This window comes from Saimiri boliviensis, chromosome 2 (assembly GCF_048565385.1).
Source record: "Saimiri boliviensis isolate mSaiBol1 chromosome 2, mSaiBol1.pri, whole genome shotgun sequence".
NCBI classification, from domain to species: domain Eukaryota; kingdom Metazoa; phylum Chordata; class Mammalia; order Primates; family Cebidae; genus Saimiri; species Saimiri boliviensis.
Genome location: NC_133450.1, coordinates 108,573,202 through 108,593,157, shown reverse-complemented (window position 1 = coordinate 108,593,157; position 19,956 = coordinate 108,573,202). Strand labels below are relative to the sequence as shown.

The 19,956-nt window shown below is 35.5% G+C and overlaps 1 protein-coding gene; it reads left to right on the top strand.

The window, feature by feature from the left end:
* The window catches only part of LOC101052147 (ADP-ribosylation factor-like protein 2), an 889,888-nt gene that overhangs the window by 290,834 nt on the left and 579,098 nt on the right, over positions 1-19,956 (top strand).

The following is a 19,956-nucleotide window of genomic DNA, read 5'->3' as shown; positions in this document are numbered from 1 at the left end:
GAGACAGAGTCTCACTCTGTTGCCAGGCTCCAGGCTGGAGTGCGGTGGTGTGATCTCGGCTCACTGCAACCTCTGCCTCCAAGGTTCAAGCAATTTTCCTGCTTCAGCCTCCTGAGTAGCTGGCACTACAGGCATGTGCCACCACACCCTGCTAATTTTTATATTTTTTAGTATAGACGGGGTTTCACTATGTTGCCCAGGATGATCTCAATCTCTCTGTCTCTCTTTTTTTTTTTTTTTTTTTTTTTTTTTTTTTTTTTGAGACGGAGTTTCGCTCTTGTTACCCAGGCTGGAGTGCAATGGCACGATCTTGGCTCACCGCAACCTCCGCCTCCTGGGTTCAGGCAATTCTCCTGCCTTAGCCTCCCGAGTAGCTGGGATTACAGGCACGTGCTGCCATGCCCAGCTAATTTTTTGTATTTTTTAGTAGAGATGGGGTTTCATCATGTTGACCAGGATGGTCTTGAATCTCTTGACCTCATGATCCACCCGCCTCGGCTTCCCAAAGTGCTGGGATTACAGGCTTGAGCCACCGCACCCGGCCCTGGTCTCAATCTCTTGACTTTGTGATCTGCCTTCCTCGACCTCCCGAAGTGCTGGGATTACAGGCATGAGCCACCATGCCTGGCCAGTATATGTGTGTTTATAGGTGATGTGTGTTTCTTATAGGCAACATTTTGTTGGGTCTTATTTTTTAATCCATTCAGCCACTCCGTATCTTTTGATTAGAGAGTTTAGTTCATTTACATTCAATATGATTTTTTTAAGTAAGGATTTATTATTGCCATTTTGTTGTTTTCCAGTTGTTTTATAGTCTTTTCTTCCTTCTTTCCTGTATTTTACTTTGTTTTTATTTTGTGGTATTATTTCCCTCTAACTTGAGATAAAAAAAAATACCACTAAATTATTTTCATTTCTTCTTTTAAAGTGAGATTAAGCTTCAGTTCCTTATCAAGATTCTTCAAATGATTAACTGCACTCAAGAATTTATTGAGTGCTCACTTTGTTTAAGCAGAAAGGATTGTGTGACAGAAGAGATGACAAAGTAGAAGACATTGGAACTGTCTTATAAGAGTTGATAGCCTAGTCGTGGAGATGATGTAGATATCAGTTGAGGATATGTCTACCTGTGGTCCAGAGTCTGCAGAAGAGGCTAAAGGGGAGTTTGATGAAGGAAGAGTGGCTAGCAGATCCTCTCATCTTGCAAGGAAACCTTTCAAGATAAGTAAGTTGTTAAATATTTTAGGAAGAACATGACTATTTTTAGGGAAATAACTGCCTATTGACAGGCCAGTAGGAGTTCATGAGAACTCTATGCATCAAAGTCCTTGTTTGCATAATCCAAGTTCAAGAGAATTACCAGAGCCAAGAAAAGCAAGAGGGTTCGGACAAGACCACCAGCCCCAAAACTGTTTGCTGATTCTAGAGCAATAGCTTTGTCTCTCTGTACTAGATTTATATTTTTTCTTCTGGGTGGGTAGAAAATGATTTGGTTTATATTCATCCTCGGGGAGAGGAGGATTTGTGCAGATCCTGATTACTACAGTATTGAGAAATTTTCAACAGCACCCCAAGCATTATATAACTATCCTGCAAATGCTGGATTAGAAAATTTGCTTCTTTGGAGAGCTGTTGTCTTTCAGGGAAAATTTTTAAAAAATGCACATTAATTTAGTGCTTATTTTTCAGACATAAACTAGAAAATGTTTCGTTAATACACTGTTCAATTCAAGCTGTTCCTGATATTCTGAGTCACAGATAAGGTTAGAAAACAATATTTCAAAAATTACTGGCTTTTTTTTTTTTACTCACTTGCTAAATTAGAGCATCCACCTTTTGAAAATTCTTCTCTGAGTAGGATTACTATCATGGTTAATGAAAAATGTAGCCAAAATTTATGTTTGTTATACTGGTGTCTTGTCTTGTTTGCATCTGTTCCGGATTTCTGTTTTTGTTTTTTGTTTTTTGTTTTTTTAACAATGTATTATTATTTATCTTTGCATTAGAATATACGTGTGTGAATTTGGTAGACACCCTCTTGATATACCCACTTTCTGCCTTGATCTTTTCTAGTAATGTGTGATATTCACATACAATAACAGAATTATCATTTTAATGTGCATTTATATCTGAAAGCATGACCAATGATAATTCTCTTTTCCCAGCTCTTTCCAGGCTCGGTGTAATACCTCTCTTTCAAGGACAGTGTGAAGAATGAGAACACCACGTGTATATGGACAGAAGTGGCTATTTTACCTTAGAGATGGTGGTCAGAAAAATATTTGGCACTTGATATATTAACCAGTTCTCTCCTGGCCTGTAGAGTTGTTTTTTTTTTTTTTTTTTTTTTTTTCCCCAAGCAGGAAGTTTAAATTTATTCTGCATAAGCAAGGAAAAAACTAATTTCAAATTAAACAAGTGCTTAAATAGTATACATGATTTAATTCTGAAATTTGATAATTATACTTTGGATTGTCTTGATTTCTGGGAAGAAATTTTGATGGAGTTATAATGTTTAATTAGATAAATTTACATTCTTTATGGGAATGAGGTAAAAGGGAGAAAGCCTATGATTTTTCATTATGCATAACTAATGAATTTTGTACAACTCATAGAGAAAAGCTTTTCTTAACAAATATTTTAGAAGAAAGAGGCTCAATGGAGACAAAAAGACAGTAGCAATAGTTGGGGTAAAATATTTAAACATTGAAACAACAAAATTAGGGTTGAGAATATTCTGTATCTAGAAAACTTTTTTCTGTAAGTTTTCTTGGTACCTCAGTGTCTATTGAGAGTATATCTCTGGTCAGTTAAAATATTGTCTATAGAAAAGAGTCAATTTTAGGTTTCTGTACATCTGTTAGGTATCAATAAATAAAAATATATAGAAACAATTTTAAGCCTCAACTATTTGAAATTTGCTAATCACAAAATGTAATTTTAAGATGATTACAAATAATTTTATATATGAAGCTCTTTAAAAACATATACATTCTTCTGTAAAATACCATTGACAGTATTAGAAACAGATACAATTGAAAAGCTGATTAAAAGATTGTGAATATATTCAAAGGCTGATTGCTCTACTTACATCATTTTTTCATGTTCAGGTAATAAAAATAAAGTAATACTTTTTCTTTATTTTAGTATACCTTGATGAATGTATGCTTTTTAAGAAAAATTTTTCTTTTGGAAATATTTTTTGATGGATCTGTTTTATAAGAACAACTCTATGACAAAATCAACTTATTAGTCAATAAAGAAAAGTTTAAAATTATTTAAATTTGGTTATTTATAACAACCCCCTGCACTCTCAGTTGTGTGTCTATTTGAATGATAAATACCTTTCCTTCAGGCGTATTTAGGAATTCCTAGGACATGTCTTATACATGGTGCAATAAGTTGACACACCCAGGGCCCTGCTGAAACTGCATTTTCAGCCAGAGTCACCACTGTTCTGTCAGGTTCATGACTCTGCCAGGTGTTACTACTGCTTGGTAGGAACTACGGTAGGTGTCATGGGGTTGGCAGGCAGTGGTGTCCTATAGTGCAGACCAGAGTGCTGCTTGGTGGTACAATGGTTCTCCTGCCTTGACCAGGCCGAAGGTCACCTCAGATCAGAGGAAAAGTTGTGGAGGCATAGTCTCTCCAATTTGATTAGCTCTCTTTCAGAGTCCTAAAAAGTATGGCTGTGCTTCTTTGATTCACAGTGTTCTTAGTGAACTTGCTTAAGTTTTTGCTTAGTGTCCATCTGATTTTAGGATGTGTCTAAGGACTTCCCTTTTAAATAGATACCTATCAGTCTATCCTCGAGTTTATGAGACATTTCCAGCTATATATCAGACTTAGCAATGGCATAGCTTCGGTTGTTTCCCAGGAGACTCCTGACCTCTTTCTTGCAAATAGGCTTCTCTCAACCTGTTTTACCAGCCAGCTAAAGTCTGAATTCCCACAGTGGGCACCGCCTAAACTCAAATTTAGAGTCCCATTAAACTTAAGAGGTTGCATAATTATAATGCATTGTGACAAGTTATGTATTATTAGTATATTAAAGTGTAATGATAACATTATAACACAGGGGGCATATGCATATGCAAAGAGATGGAGATGCAAAAGGGGAAACTGACTTCAGAGTCTTGCATATAGAGGTTTACTTACGGTTGGGGAGAGTGGAGAGGAGGGGTTGAAGCTAATGGTGTGGAATGTAGATTGAAGGGTAGACACAGATCATGTAAAAGTATCATATTCACTGATAAAGAATGTGGTAATTTAAAAATCCCTGGAAGATTTTAAATATGGAAGAGAATTGCGCTTATACATGTTTTAAAGAGATGACTGTGGTCGGAGGGGATAAGTATGGATTAGATTTCACTGGTTACCCAATGGAAAGGAGACAGAAAGATGAATGAGGAGAGTATTGCAATTGTCTAAACAATGGACAGTGGCGATGGAGAGGATATTTCAGATTTGTGTATTATTTAGGATGCAGAATAAATATGTCTTAGTGACCAGAGCTAAGCATTGTGTGAGAAAGCAGTGGAAGTCTCTGAAGACACCTAGATTTCTGATCTGGATATCTCTATGATATACCTCACACAGGTAATACAGGATAGGAAAAAAAAATTAGGGAGAAGAAATAATGAGTTCTCCATTAGGAATGCCTAGTTAAAAAGAAATGACTAGTTAAAAAAGGAGACAGGAATGGAAAAAGGAGGTAAATACGCAGAGAGAAAAGAGCCAGGAAAAACAAATATGGGCAGAGATAAACAAAGGCAGAAAAACAACATAGAAAATTATAAAAGATGCAGAGTGACATGTAAGTTTGTATTTGAGAAATAATTATATTTCAGTTCTTTTGATTTTGCAGCTGTAGCCCTTGCTGTTGTTTTTATTCGTGATTACAATTTGAGTAAGATGAAGATCTGGTTTTTGAGTTGGAGGAAAGTAAAGAATGGCATGGAAAACGGACAAAAAAGAAGATAGGTCCAGCCTAGTTATCCTGCAGTAAAACCTGTTTTTATCTATGATTTCAGCTCTTACAAAGGAATTTGCATCTTTAAGATTAGAATTCCAGAAAAACCAACTTAAGTTTTTAACTGGATTCATATTAAGATATTGAAAGCTGAGAAGCCAGAAAGATGGGGTACATAAAGAAAAGAAAATGATTGATTTTAGTTTCTTTCTTGAATAGATAGCCATATCTACCTGTAAAGACATAAATAAGACCTAGAATCATGGAGTTAGAACGAATTTGCATAGATTGATTTCTAATCATTTCTTCCACAATTTTTTTCACATAAAAATAACCACACAAGCTTGCCCGATCAAGTAGTTTTACATTTACAGAACTGTTTGGTGGGATGGTATGGTTGGTTTTGGAGTGAGTGTAACACATCTAAATAAACATGTCAAGAAGTACTTAAAAGGAATTGATTTTTTTAAGGGAATATGAGCCTTGTCAAAACTATGAACCTTAAAACAAATCAACATTTTATTAATAAAACTGTTAAGAAAGAAAATTTATTCAAATTTTTTCTTTATGCTATCACTATGTGCCAAAAATATTCTCTATAAATATTGTTCTGAAATCGCCAATGGCAGATATGTTTTGAAATATGATTTGTATTAGGATATTCAATCAACAGCCAATTGATTTTCAGTTCCTGAAACTGTGGCTTTAAATTTGTTCAATGTAGAGTATAGGATCAGTAATTAAACAGTAGTTTTTTTTCAAGTGGAGGTAGTTAATACTGTAAATTTTTTTTTACCATGAATAGATTCAGGCTCTATGTTTTGGTAGATAATTATGGGAACAAAACTAAGCTTTTAATTACATTATTAGTTGGGGCCTTAGTATGTGGAATTTAAACAAAAGTATTATATATAAAACTATCACAGCAAAGGTGTGTGACAACCTGAGAATTACTTTACTAACTTGAGAGACAGCATCTTCAGATATATTAGGACTATTTGATTCTTTTGATCACTCGCCTGCCAACTCATAAGAGATGTGCATGGAAAGCAAACAGTTGTGCTGGGCAGAAGAACAAAATTATCCAAGAAATGAGGAAGTCTTCCAACAGATGTTTTTCAGAAATGGCAACAGTAATCTCTCTAACATCTCTGTGGCAAATACAGACATTAAAATTACTTTTAAACTCCAATAATGTAGAAACTCAGTACTCATTTAACCAATACTATGTATTCTTATTCTAGCAGCTCAGAAATACTGGGGATCATACCTGGAGTTGTTGTCACCACAGAGTAGGGATTGCTTTCTTCATTCTGTGGCTATCTTGAGATGTTGGCCTGAAACATGTAGGCTGTGATACTATGAGAAAGAATTTCATGGCTCAGTGGTGGTCAAATTGATTGAGTGGAAAGACTGAATTAATCTATTAGTGACACACTGATCCATATGCTGTCTGAACCTTGTGTGAGGAAAATTCAAGAAAGTCTTGGCAAATCAGCACTGCTGAACTCTGTTGACCACAAGGTGCTGTGGTCTATAACGGGAAAATCAACCAGAGCGTTTGCTCTAATACACTTAAACAAGAATATCCCTAGTGGTCGACACCATCATTTTTAGCCTAAAAGGAAAATATGGGGTGCAGTGGTGATATTTCAGATAGTTTCTGTTACAAACTCCATCAACTTAGCAGTTCAGAACTAATATGTCTCATAGGCCATGTATTATGTACCACATGTACAGAACCAGCTGCATCCAGTTAAAGTTTGATGTGAAAAGGAATACCATGAGGTACTTATTTACTTCAAATTGTTTTTTTTTTTTTTTTTTTTTTTTTTTTTTTTTTTTTTAAGATAGAGCTTTGCCCTTGTTGCCCAGGCTGGGGTAAAATGGTGCGAACTCGGCTCACTGCAACCTCTGCTTCCCTGGTTCAAGTGATTCTCCCACCTCACCCTCCCTAGTAGCTGGGATTACAGGCACCTGCCACCAGGCCTGGCTAATTTTGTATTTTTAGTAGAGACAAGGTTTCACCATGTTGGACAGGCTGGTCTCAAACTCCTGACCTCAGGTGATCTGCTTGGGCCTCCCAAAGTGCTAGGATTACAGGAGTGAGCCACTACGCCTGGCCCAAACGGCTCTTTTTTAAAAGTGGTGCAACAAAATCAATATGGAGTTTCAAATTTTACTTACTTTTTAATGGATTTTAATATATAAGTAATGCCAGAGTACATCTGGAGGATTTTATAGCAAATTCCAGACGTCAGATAATCTCACATGTAAGAACTATGTTTCTCTAATACATTTTTAAAAAGCATAATTACAATAATGTTAATATTCCCAACATATTTAACATTTGTTCCTCAATATCATTTAACACCCAGTCCATGTCCTATTGTCCTTTATTATCTCAAAAATATCTTTTTATACTTTGCTGGAATCAGGATGTTAGCAAGACCCATACATTGCATTTGTTTGCTGTATCTATTAAATTTTCTCTCCTTTTTATTTTCTTGTTAATCTATAATTATTCCCTCTCTTTTCTTCTATTTATTTGCTGAAAATACTGGCTCATTTGTCTTGTAGAATTTCCCAAGTTCATGCTTTAGCTAATTGTCTCTCTTAGTATCATTTAACATGTTTCTCTTCCTATATTCCCTAAATTTTCTGTAAATGAAGTTAAATAGAGATGCTTGATTAAATTGTTTCTTTTTTCCTCCCTGTTTAAAAGTACACTTCATGAATAGGGCTTTATTCTTCTTATTGCACAACATAAGAAGGCACATATATCTTATTTCTCTCTTTGATGCTAAGTTTGATGAGTAGGGTCTAATGGTATTAGCCTAATCCCTCTGTTTTAATTGTCTACATATTTTTCACCTAATGGTTTTAACAGCCATTGAGGATTTTTTCTTAAATCCATTATCTCATTAGGGATTGAATTCTAACATTGCCATTTCTTTTGCATTTATAAGTTGTGAGTCTTCCATAAAGGAGTTCTTTTAGTAATTATCTGTTTGATCAACCTGCAATATGACTTATAGGGGAAGACAGTAATAATGCCAGATTTTTTCCATTTGTTGATCAATTATCAGTATGAGTTGATACCTTAGGAACATCTCAGGTAACCAATTCATTTTTATTTTTTATTATATTAAATTTACTTTCTTTCATATCATGAACTCATGATTACATATAAACATATGAATGCAATATATATTTATCTTGTAAGTAAATAAATATATACATAGGAATGAAATTTTTGTCCTTCAATCTATTGGAGTTCTTTTTCTTTTCTTGTTTTTTTTCGGCTCAAATAATTTCATCTTTGGCTAGTAGGAACTACTCCAAGTTGGCACCTATGTTCTTTTAACATGACTCCAGTAGTTTTTCATGGTTTTCTTACTTTCAGTCACAAGCAAGATTTTATAGGCTTATTTTGTACATTTCTTGCTCCAGACCTGAACTAAGCTGTTTCTCCAAGTTTCCTGATTTCTTTTAGTGGATAATGGCATTAGGAGTCCACATCTGGACACTGAGGATCTTCATTGCCTTTGGATTGTCATTGCTTTTAGGCCTTTTTAGTGGACAGAGATAGGAAATAGATATATTTTGTAAAGATAAAAATAAATTATGAGTTTATTCTAATATCTTAGATTTAAATTTACTTATTTTAGTATCTATTTTAATATATCTGTTATGATTTTGACTACCAACATCAATGTTAATAACATGAGTGTTGGTGAATATTATCTTTTTCCATGTGACTAGAAATTGTGTGGGGCTTCATATGCTAAGTAATGTTTGATTGTATACTACTTTGAATTATTACATTTCGATGTTCTGTGATTTGTTTAAATTCTATGGAGAATGTCAGTTGTTTTTTTTTTTTTTTTTTTTTTTTTTGAAGCGGAGCCTTGCTCTGTCGTCCCTGCTAGAGTGCAGGGGTGTGATGTGATCTCGGATCACTGCAACCTCCGCCTCCTGGGTTCAAGCAGATTCTCCTTTCTCAGCCAACCAAGTAGCTGAGATTACAGGTGCCCGTCACCACGCCCAGCTAATTTTTGTATTTTTAGTAGAGATAGGGTTTCACTATCTTGGCCAGGCTGGTCTCAAACTCCTGATCTCGTGATCCACCCATCTAGGCTTCCCAAAGTGCTGGGATGAGCCACCGCAGGCGTGAGCCACCCTGCCCAGACCATTTTTTTTAAAGCAGTCAATCCACCCGCTAAAGTCAGGCTGCAAGTTCCAATGTGACTTTTTGTGAGCTATAATTTCGATGTCAGTTTAGTTTTCAAAGCCTTCTGCAGTTTAGTCTGTCTTGGCCCAAGCAGAGGGCAGACAGAGAGAGGAGAAAAGAGCACAATTGGACTTGACTGGCACTTTAAGAACTGTAGTTTCACCTAAGAGAGGAGGAGTCACCTCCCTGAGTTCTGGCTCCTGTGGGTTCTGGCAGCTGCTGCTTCATAGAATTGCCTCAAAACTGGAGTACTAGAGGAAGAGAAATGTGGGGCTGATGGGCAGGGAAGGGGTACTTCAGGAGATTTCTGCATTTCTCTGGAGCATCAGGAGTACCTTTTTTGGACCCTCAGACTAAAGCTAGTGGGCTTCTCCTGGCTTTCTGTCTGGATCACACTGCTCACTTCCAGGTTGCTGGCTTTGCTGAGTTCCAGTAGGGGGATACCACAGGAAAAAAACACTAAAACTCACCTTCCATGATTTGATGGTACTTAGAATTCTGGTAACACTTGCTGTTATTTACAAAGTCTTAAAAAAGATGCTCATGCATTCTGTCTGGATTTTGTATCTGCATTCAGTAGAAGAAAAAGGTTGAAACGTCTTTTTTTTTTTTTTAAACCTCAATTGGAAACTGAATCCTTTACATTTGATTTTGTTTTTAATTATGTGAAACATTGCATAGTTCAAAAGTCAAAACTGTGAACAAGATACACTTAGAGAAGTCAAGCCTTTATTTCTGTTTCCCCCTCCCTCAGAGGTGGCTATGCTTTTTAAGTTTTGGGATTATCTTTTCATTTTTTAGTATTAAAAGTAAATATTAATATTTTTATTCTGCCCTCCCCTTCATTATTGTAGAAAAGCTAACGTACCATGCAGTGTTTTGTATTTTGCTTTTTTTTTATCTTAATTATATATTTTGGCAATCATTCCACAGTAGTACATGAAAAAATTTCCTCATTTCTTTTGAAGACTACATACAGTGTTCCATTGTATGAATTTAGGATGGCTTTTTAGCTAGTCTTTCATCAGTAGAAATCTGCATTATTTCTGGCATTACCTGTTATTAATCAATATGGTTTTAAGTCTAACTTTCATATTCATTTTATTTGGGAAAATGGAATAGAGTAAGAAGAAGCAAAGAAGTCATAGTCTTCTTTATAGTCAAAATAATTTTATCCTCTAGATGCAGTTTATAGCTAATGTTGTAAATCTCTTATAAATAATTCTCAGCTTTATTGTACATGCAATAGACTAAGATATTGGTCTAAATGGGGAGAATCCAACATTTGGTATTTTCCATCTTTCCATCTCTAGTTTAAACGCAAACATCTGAGAAATACATAAGGTCAATTTTTCTATTTCACTAGCCTGAAGATTTGGATCAGAAGATTTCTCCCTCAACCCCTTTTGTTCCTAATATCAATGTTTTCTAGTACAGGAAACAATGCAATTTAGGATTTTCAGAGGCATGTAGTTCAGGGTTTTTATATTTAGCATTGCTCTCAGGGCATTAGACAAACATGTAAGAATAATCTTTGAGCAAAACAGTTCAGCATAGAATATTGTCATAATTAGGAATAACATAAGAAAGAGAACCCCAGTGAGGCTAATGACCAGCATAAATTTCAGGTACTTAGCAACAGAGTCAGCTGTGCGATGTTGTGACTCTTGCATAACAGAACTGGCTCCACTGTCAATTTCTGCTGGATTTTGACCCCCTAGGTGACATGATTCTTGAACAATGTCTATCTCTTCACATTCTGGACTTTTACAACTAAGAACAGTTCCAATATTAAACTTGAAATATTTCTGATAAGATCCTGATTTGTATTCATAATGTTGTACCCTGAGAACTGGTACCTGTGACTGCTTTCCGTTTTGGAAGTACTTTATGATTCTATTTTTTAGCATGAAGTAATTCAGCTACACCTGCTTTAGGATGAAGAAAATATTAAAACCTTAAATAGTCTAAGGAAAGCTTGAAGTTCCTGCTTTGCTGTTAGAATAGAACATATGTTGCAATGTGTGATATCTTGCTTGGATAAATACTGGTAGCGGTCAGATGGTGGCACTGAAATTTCAATTTTGTGTTTTGCTTTTATCACTTGAATACCTGAATGTTATTCTTCTGGAAGTCATTCCAAGTTCATCCTCTGTTGATCCTATATACCACATTTGTAGTCTTAGAGATCCAGGTTACTTGTGAAGTATTTAGAAGCCATGAGGTGCACAGAATTTCCAGCCTGAAAGTGGTCAACTTGACATAACCATTAAGACATATGGCCCTTTAATAACATCCTCAAGCATCTGGTATTGATGGAAGTGTTAGAGAAAGGGAATGAATATTTACTGACTGTATTAGTCCGTTCTCACACTGTTACGAAGAACTACCTGAGAGTGGGTAATTTATGAAGAAGAGAGCCTTAATTGACCCACAGTTCCATAGGTTGTATAGGAGGCATGGCTGATGAGGCCTCAGGAAACTTACAATCATGGCAAAAGGCAAGAGGAAGCAGGCACAGTCTTCACATGGCTGGAGAAGTAAAGAGAGAACAAAGGGAGAAGTGCTACACACCTTTAACCAGCCAGATCTCTTGCGAACTCTATCATGAGACAGCAGTAGGGGAATGGTGCAAAACCATTAGAAACCACCCCTGTGAGCCAATCACCTCCCACCAAGCCCCACCTCCTACACTGGGGATCACTGTTCAACATGATTTGGGTGGAGACATGAACTGGGGATCACTGTTCAACATGATTTGGGTGGAGACACAGAGCCAAACCATATCACTGAGCATTTGCTATATGACAAGTAATCTGTCAAGTGCTTTACATAAATGCCTTACATAATCCTCACAACAAAACCTAAGGGTTATTACTGCATTAGTTTTTAAATCAGGAACATGAAGTTCTAAAAGTCTAAGTAATTTGCCCAGTGATACACACACCACAAGTAGTGAGACACATATTTGAATTCAGATCTATTGGCTTGAGCTCCTTCTGTTATGCCTCATTGAATCTCTCACGAGCATAAGATTAGTCTTTAAAAGACTGCAACCACCAGTAGGAGCAGTAAAACCTGTTTAACAGGGCTGGATATGGGTGTTGTAGAAGGGGCTTATTAATATATTTACAGGTGTATTTGTAATTACTACAAATCTCACTTTAATCGGCACATTTGATGTGGTTTATTTAGGATATGTGGCTGATTGAAAGATACTACTAAAATACTAAAAGTCTTTTTTTCTCTTAGACTAAAATGTATACACTTATTCTAGTGAGTTCCTATAGTGGTAAATATAATTAGAATAACACTGGTTTCTTTTCATATTTTTCATAAATTGAAATCATAAGATGCTTTGAAGGTGAGCAAATATTAGAAAATTTTAGAACTTTAATTGTGGCATCTTCATGGCTTTGACTATCCTATGACATAAAATCTGTCCAAGTCTCCCTTGCTAATCAGACACAATCATGATGGTGGCTGGGGATACTGGCCTTACATTGGGTGATGAAAGCTCCCAAAGTCTTTACTATGGTTTAGAAAAGATAAACTTGAAGTAGGGGGTCACACGACTTATGAATATGAACTCTTTTCATCTCTGGAACTCTTCGCCGTCTTTAATAAGAAGTAGAGCTTCAAAGCTTAGAACCTGTGAGAATTCAGGTGGCTGTTCTTCTGAGCATACTTTACTTGAACTGAGTGAATAACTATGGACATCTAAGAAGGTCAAGTGGCTAAAACTTGTCTTTAAATAATTCTGTTGGATCCTCTCATTCTGAATCAAGGATAAGGCACCAAAAATGTTTAAGATCTAGGAGTGCTAAGAAAGATATAAAAAAAGGATTTTATATTTTGCAATTGCATTCCAACAAATAGATATGTCTTCCTTTATGCAGCTGGATGTTGAGAGCTTAATGTAATTCACAGGTTGTGAAGAAAATTAGAAACACCATCTCATGCTGAGAGCTATCAACAACTCGGACCTAGGCTGAGGCTCAGCTCTTACCACCTAAAAACATAACTCTATTTATTTTCCAAAGTGCATTTACTTAGAATACTAGTCCTATAAGACACTCCATGGAAAAAGAATGTTCCATAGTTAAATTTAATTTTGGGAAATAGCATATGATATATGTATCTCTTAGATAATTATAATACACTTTAGCATATTAAATAAGGTTTCTGATAATTCAGATAGTAAATAAAAACCCAAAACAACAATTATATTTATCCTAATGATATATATCTCTCTCAACACAAACACATACTCATCACTCCTTTTAGTATCTTATAGAATCGGTAATTATGGCAGTATCTTCTTAGCATAAAAATAGGCCAATGGAATAGAGAGTCCAGTAAAAGACCCTGATAGTAATTTATGACCAAAAGGACACTGACCTGCAGTGGATAATATATGCTCTTTTTGATAAAAGGTACTGGAGTCAATTGGATACCATTGGAGAAAAAAAGTGATCCTTACCACATATCTAAATATAATAGATAAAATGATATTGCTTTTAGAAGAAAATATATTAAATACCTTTATGACATGGAGAATAAACTTATATTAACACATAAAGTTAAAAAATGGTAAATTGGTCCACAATTAAATTAAGAATTTCTCTTCATCAAAAGACACCATTAAGAAAATAAAGAGGCAAGCCACAGATTGGGAAACAATATTTGCACTATATGTGAAAAAAGACTTATTCTTAAAATATACAACAAAACTGGTACAAGTCAGTATTAAAGAGACACAATCCAATATAAAAAATAGTCAAAAGATTTAAACAGTCACGTCACAAAGGAGGATATTCAAATAGCCAAAAGAGATATAAAAAAGTTGGCCAAACACGGTGACTCATGCCTGTCATTCCAGCATTTTGGGAGGCTGGGGCAGGTGGATCACTTGAGGCCGGAAGTTTGAGAACAACCTGGCTAACATGGTGAAACCTTGTCTCTACTAAAATATAAAAATTAGCTGGGTGTGGTAGAGCATGCCTGTATTCCCAGCTACTCAGGAGGCTGAGGCAAGAGAACTGCTTGAACCCAGGAGGCCAAGGTTGTGGTGAGCCAAGATTGCACCACTGCGCTCCCTCCTGGGCAACTGAGTGAAGTGAGACTCCGTCTCAAACAAACAAACAAACAAAAGATATAAAAAGTACCCAATTCATTAGTAAGACAAATGAAAAATGTGACGACAAAGGAAAGGCCTAAAATAAAAGAAAATTCCAAACGTTGTAAAGGATGTGGACCAATGGCAACTCTTATCAACTGTTGGTGACAGTGTAAATTAGTATAAAAAATTTATACTATTTAGTCATTATTGCCAACTACTTGGGAAAACTGGTTGGCAATAATGACGAAAGCTGCATGCATGCTTATCTGATGACCCAACATGGATTATTGGTTGCCTAGATTATATACACAGCAAAAATATATGCATATGGTAACCAAAAGACATGTACTGGAAAGTTCATGGCAGCATTATTTGTAAGGAATAATGGAGTCTCCTGGAAATGGAGACAATCCAAATGTTTATCAGCAGTAGAATAGATACAGCGTGATAAATTGACACAACGGAATAACATACAACAGTGAGAATGAACAAACTTCAAGTACACATAACATGGATAAATCTCACAAATATAATTTTGTGTTATAACAGATGAAAAAGAGTACATAGGTGATTTATTTACATAAAGTTTATAAACAGGCAAAACTAATCTATGGTATTAGATATCAATGCAACGGTTACTCTGGAAGGGGACTCAGGGGATGCTGAGGTGCTAGTAACGTTTTCTTTTCTGATCTGTGTATTGGTTTCACTTATGATTTGTGCATTTTTCTATACATTGGATTTAAACTTATTGCCACATAATGACATTTTGATCAATGACCGATTGCATATTTGGTAGTCACATAAGATTATGATGCTATATTTTTACAATATATTTTTATATTTAGATACACAAATGCTTAACGTTGTGTTGCAGTTGGCTGCAGTATTCAGTACAGTAACATGTTGTATAGCCTTGCTGCCTAGGAGCAATAGTCTATACCATATATCCTAGGGGTGTAGTAGGTGTATATGCTCTCGGTTTGTGTAAGTATATCCTTTGATATTTGCACAACAAAATTGCCTAAGGACTCTTTTCTCAGAAGAGATCCTCATTGTTAAGTGATGCATGACTATACTAAAATAAACAGTATGCTATAAAGAGCAGATATATCAAAATAAACCTTTCCTTAAAAAAAGATTCTTAGATCTCATCTTCCAAGGAACACACTTGGGAAAATGCTAACCTCTTCATACACTGATATATATCGTTCAAGTTATATTTTTTTATTGATATAATATCAGATGAAATGATATTCTAGCAAAAACATTAATGGATATTTTTTCAATTTATGTCCAAATTTATAATTCTTTTTGCATGAAAGTTGATGCAGTACTGAATGGTAAAATTATGAAGGAAACATTTAATGCACATTTGACAAGTAAAGAAATTAGATGCACCTTAATTATTTAAGTTCTAAAGATCAAGCAGATCTTTTTTTTAGTTTGGAGCAACAAAAATAGGAACTTTCAGTAACCTCATAAGAAATGTATAAATAGCATTCTTCAGCAAACGGCAATTTTGTGGATTCACTCATGGTAATTATATCATTTTTTATATTGCAGGTTTCCATTTATCATTGAAATGTAAGTGTTAATTTGCACTGATACAAATTGACAAAATATAATCCCCTTTCCCAGTTCTCTGACACATGTTTTACCATATCAGAGACATTTTTGATGACAGTGTCTGCCTGGATCTTGGTATAGCTACTTTTCTCTTACGCTAATTAAATAATTAAATCACTTGTTCCAGAAAATTAAAATGCCAAATGTCTGGTTTCTCTGCTTCCACAGACTTCTTACTCTGACAGCCAACAATTACTCTAAGTGTTTGACATTAAGAAATTGGAGAGAATAGGTCAGGACTGTGGTAAGTGGGTTTGCATTTTAAGTAGCCGTGATTGAAAAGAGAGGAGGGATGTGTCCAGTGGCAATTTCTGTTAGTAATTTTTGTGGTTCTCTTAAGAATTTTTTTTAAATGAAGACTGGTTGTTCTCACCTCAACTTTATTTTTTTTATAGTAATCTCTCTGAAAATTATAGGATTCTGAAAGTATAACACTTCAAAAGTTAGATATCATATTTATAATATAGTCAAAGGAGATCATTGTAGTTATCACCATGATGCACACTTTCAAGCGAGTTAGAATCATTGCATATAACACTGCATTTTTTTGGTGACAACAGCATTTGGGTGTCCCTGCTTAAATTACTTTTTATATAGCAAACTGATACTTTGAAAATTCTTTTCACATAAAATGTAATATTTTTATTAATCCTTTTCACTTGTGTTTACCCAGGAAGGACTGCTTAGAAAATTTAAATTATTAATTCAATCACAATTAGCCAATGCTCTTAATTTTTTCCTTAAGTAGAAATGTTTGCCTTATATTTTGAAGAATGTTGTTGCTTGTGTTTCATTACTTTTATTTTTGTCTCCTTACCTGCTGAGGAAAATGCAAATGATGTCAATAAAATTAACAAAGAGGAGAGAATAAAGGAGTAGCAGCAGTGGTAGCAGCAGTGACAGCAGCAAGAGATTAGATATAATTAGCAAATTTAATAATTCATATCTAAATAGCCAAGTCACAGGTCAAATCTCATACCAGCTCCTCCATGGGAAATTACGCTTTTGTTGTTCTACTAAAATTTTATGATCATCAATATTATTAATGATAGGGGAGTTCCATCCCTTGGCATTGACTTCCCGAGCAGCAGCGAGTAACTGATGGAGTCTGAGCATGTGTGCTGACAACCTCATGGAGCCCACATGAAAATGATTGTGAAATGATTAACAAGTAAAATCCATGATCTTGTGCCATTAGGGGATACATGATACTTGCTACCATTATGGGGTATCATGACAGTGTGCAATGGAGTAGAGGATCTATCTAGGGCCTTTAGGATGAATGCCATTTGGGCCTCTCTAGTGGAGATTCTTACTGATTTCTTAGTGCATTTGAAACTTGATATCAGAACTCTATTATGTAGTGTCATTTATGTTTACATGTGTTTGTCACTCAGTTAAAATCATTGTTATATGAATTAAGAATGCATAACTCTTTTAGAGAGTATGTTCAATTGTTTGTAAGCAAGCATGTTTGTCATTTTCATAAAGTCCCTTGGCAAAGAAACCCCATAAACATTGTTATTTATTTTTGAATAACTTATATCGACCCTATTGCAATATTACAATTAAAATTCTGGTGTGAGGAATGGGAAAAATCAGTGAAGTAAATTTTCGTTAAAGACTCTCTTTCTGAGATTTCCTTTTTATCTGAATGTTTGTTGCATCACTTTACTTAGTAATCTCAAAAACACTTACAGTTTCATGCCTGTGATCCCAGCACTTTGGGAGGCCACGGCAGATCACAAGGTCTGGAGTGCAAAACCAGCCTGACCAACAAAGCAAAACTCCTTCTGTAATCTCAGCTGCTCGGGAGGCTGAGGCAGGAATGTAGCTTGAAGTTGGGAGGTGGAGATTGCATTAAATCGAGATTGCATCACTGCGCTCCAACTTGGGCAACGGAGGGAGACTCGATCTCAAACAAACAATCAAACAAACAAAGAAAACATAGAGCTTTAAGATGCTGAATCTGTGTAAACAACCTTTAGGATAAATCCTTTGTGATTAATTCTTTAAAGCTGTATTATAAGTTTTTACGTCTTAAATGGTTTTTTCCTTAGTAATTTGATTTGCATTACATGTTGACAATCTGCCAGGCTAATACATAGTATTAAGTGACTCATTATCCACATTATTTCATTGACAGAAATGTGTTAATAGGATGTTACAGACAGACTTACCTACATTAGAATTAGCCTTTCAATGTGTTTTTGCAGAAATTGTTGCAATGTGTTTAAAAATGAGATAGCCACCGGGCATGGTGGCTCACTGGTTGTAATCTCAGCATTTTGGGAGGCTGAGGTGGATGGATCATGAGATCAAGAGATGGAGACCATCCTGGCCAACATGGTGAAACCCCATCTCTACTAAAAATACAAAAATTAGCTGGGTGTGGTGGTGTGTGCCTGTAGTCCCAGCTACTTGGGAGTCTGAGGCAGGAGAATCACTTGAAACCAGGAGGCAGAGGTTGCAGTGAGCTGACATACTTCAGACTCTCTATCTGAAAAACAAAACAAAACAAAGAGATATCCATTAAACTCTTAATGCAAAATGAACAATTGTGAGAACTATGGAGACTGTTTACAGACTCAAAGCCATAACAGTTAAATTACTTGTTGTTAAATCACCTGTAGTTAATTACAATATGTTGATGTGTACCTGATCTAATGGGAAGATTATTTTTGGGTTGTTAGGTTAAACACAGACATTGTCGAGCAATGATAAGACAGTCAAATTACACTTTATTCCTCAGAAGTGTCATTGGATTCAGTTAACACCTTACCAAATGCTAATAAGATCTTTCCTTGAAGATGTAAATGATTAAGTCCTAATCCTTGCTCAGTGATTTTTGAATCCTAGAGGTTCTAAATCAAGTTAATTTCTAAATTATACAATTTGAATATACTAGCATTTTAATTTAACATTTTGCATGATATTTTAATGCGTACTCTTTAATTTGAATCTAACTTACCCCCCTTTTTTTTTACTCAGAAAAATAATTTTGCCTTTGATTTATGCAGTAATAATGAATGGATTCAGCTTACTCATTTTAAATTCTTTCTGCAGAATAAGAAAGGGAAATGGCTTCCCCCCACTCTCTTTTAAATAGCTTTAGAAATTATAGTTCTATTCAACACTAAATACAGTGAATAGTTTGTACAGCTTCAGGATAGAGAACACAGATTTCGCAGTAAACATCCAGAAAATTACAAAACAACTGAGAAGTGGGGAAATCCAGGGTTATAGCAGATAGTCTTTCAAACGAGAGATGTTGGAGTATTGATTTCTGTTCTGTTGGGCTGTGAGTAGTGGTCATGGTGGCAATGGCAACAGTGAGTGTTCTGATGGGAGGGAAGGTGGTACCTCACCACTGATGTGCCACAAAAGCTTACTCATTTCCTGCTTTTGTGAGCAGACTCTTGGTTCCACATCATACCCTGGGGATACATCAGCAAAATGTGGTTAATTGCAGCAGATAAAGGACAATTGTGAAGACTGGGAACCTGAAATTAGACCTTACCACAATGTTTGAAAATGTTCCTGGGAAACAGACCTTTGAATATTAGAAGGAAGGATCTATACACTCTGTGGTGATAGACAGGTGGTACATGGATAGCAGTGGGCAAACCCTTAGTAGCTGACATTCAGAAATGTAGGTAGATCATGTGGTTTTTATCATCTACGTGTTGGTAATCAGACCTCTATACTGGTATCCAGACCCCAGCTAAGAATCTAGCAAAGACAAGGCAAGGTTCCAGGCTCACATGGGGGCCAGGATAACCTCTTAGGGAGTAGAGCACAGAGATTAGTAAGAATATCTGGTTACATACCTGGGTCAAGAAGAGCCCAGAGAATTTAGAAATTTGGCATGGTTAATAAAACTAAGGAGAAGAATTAGAGAAGGAGTAAGTGTGATTGTTGAAAATAGAGAACTGGGTATCAATATGGAGAGTAAAAACATTTTAAAGACATTTGTGAGCTCTTTGCTGGAGAACTTGA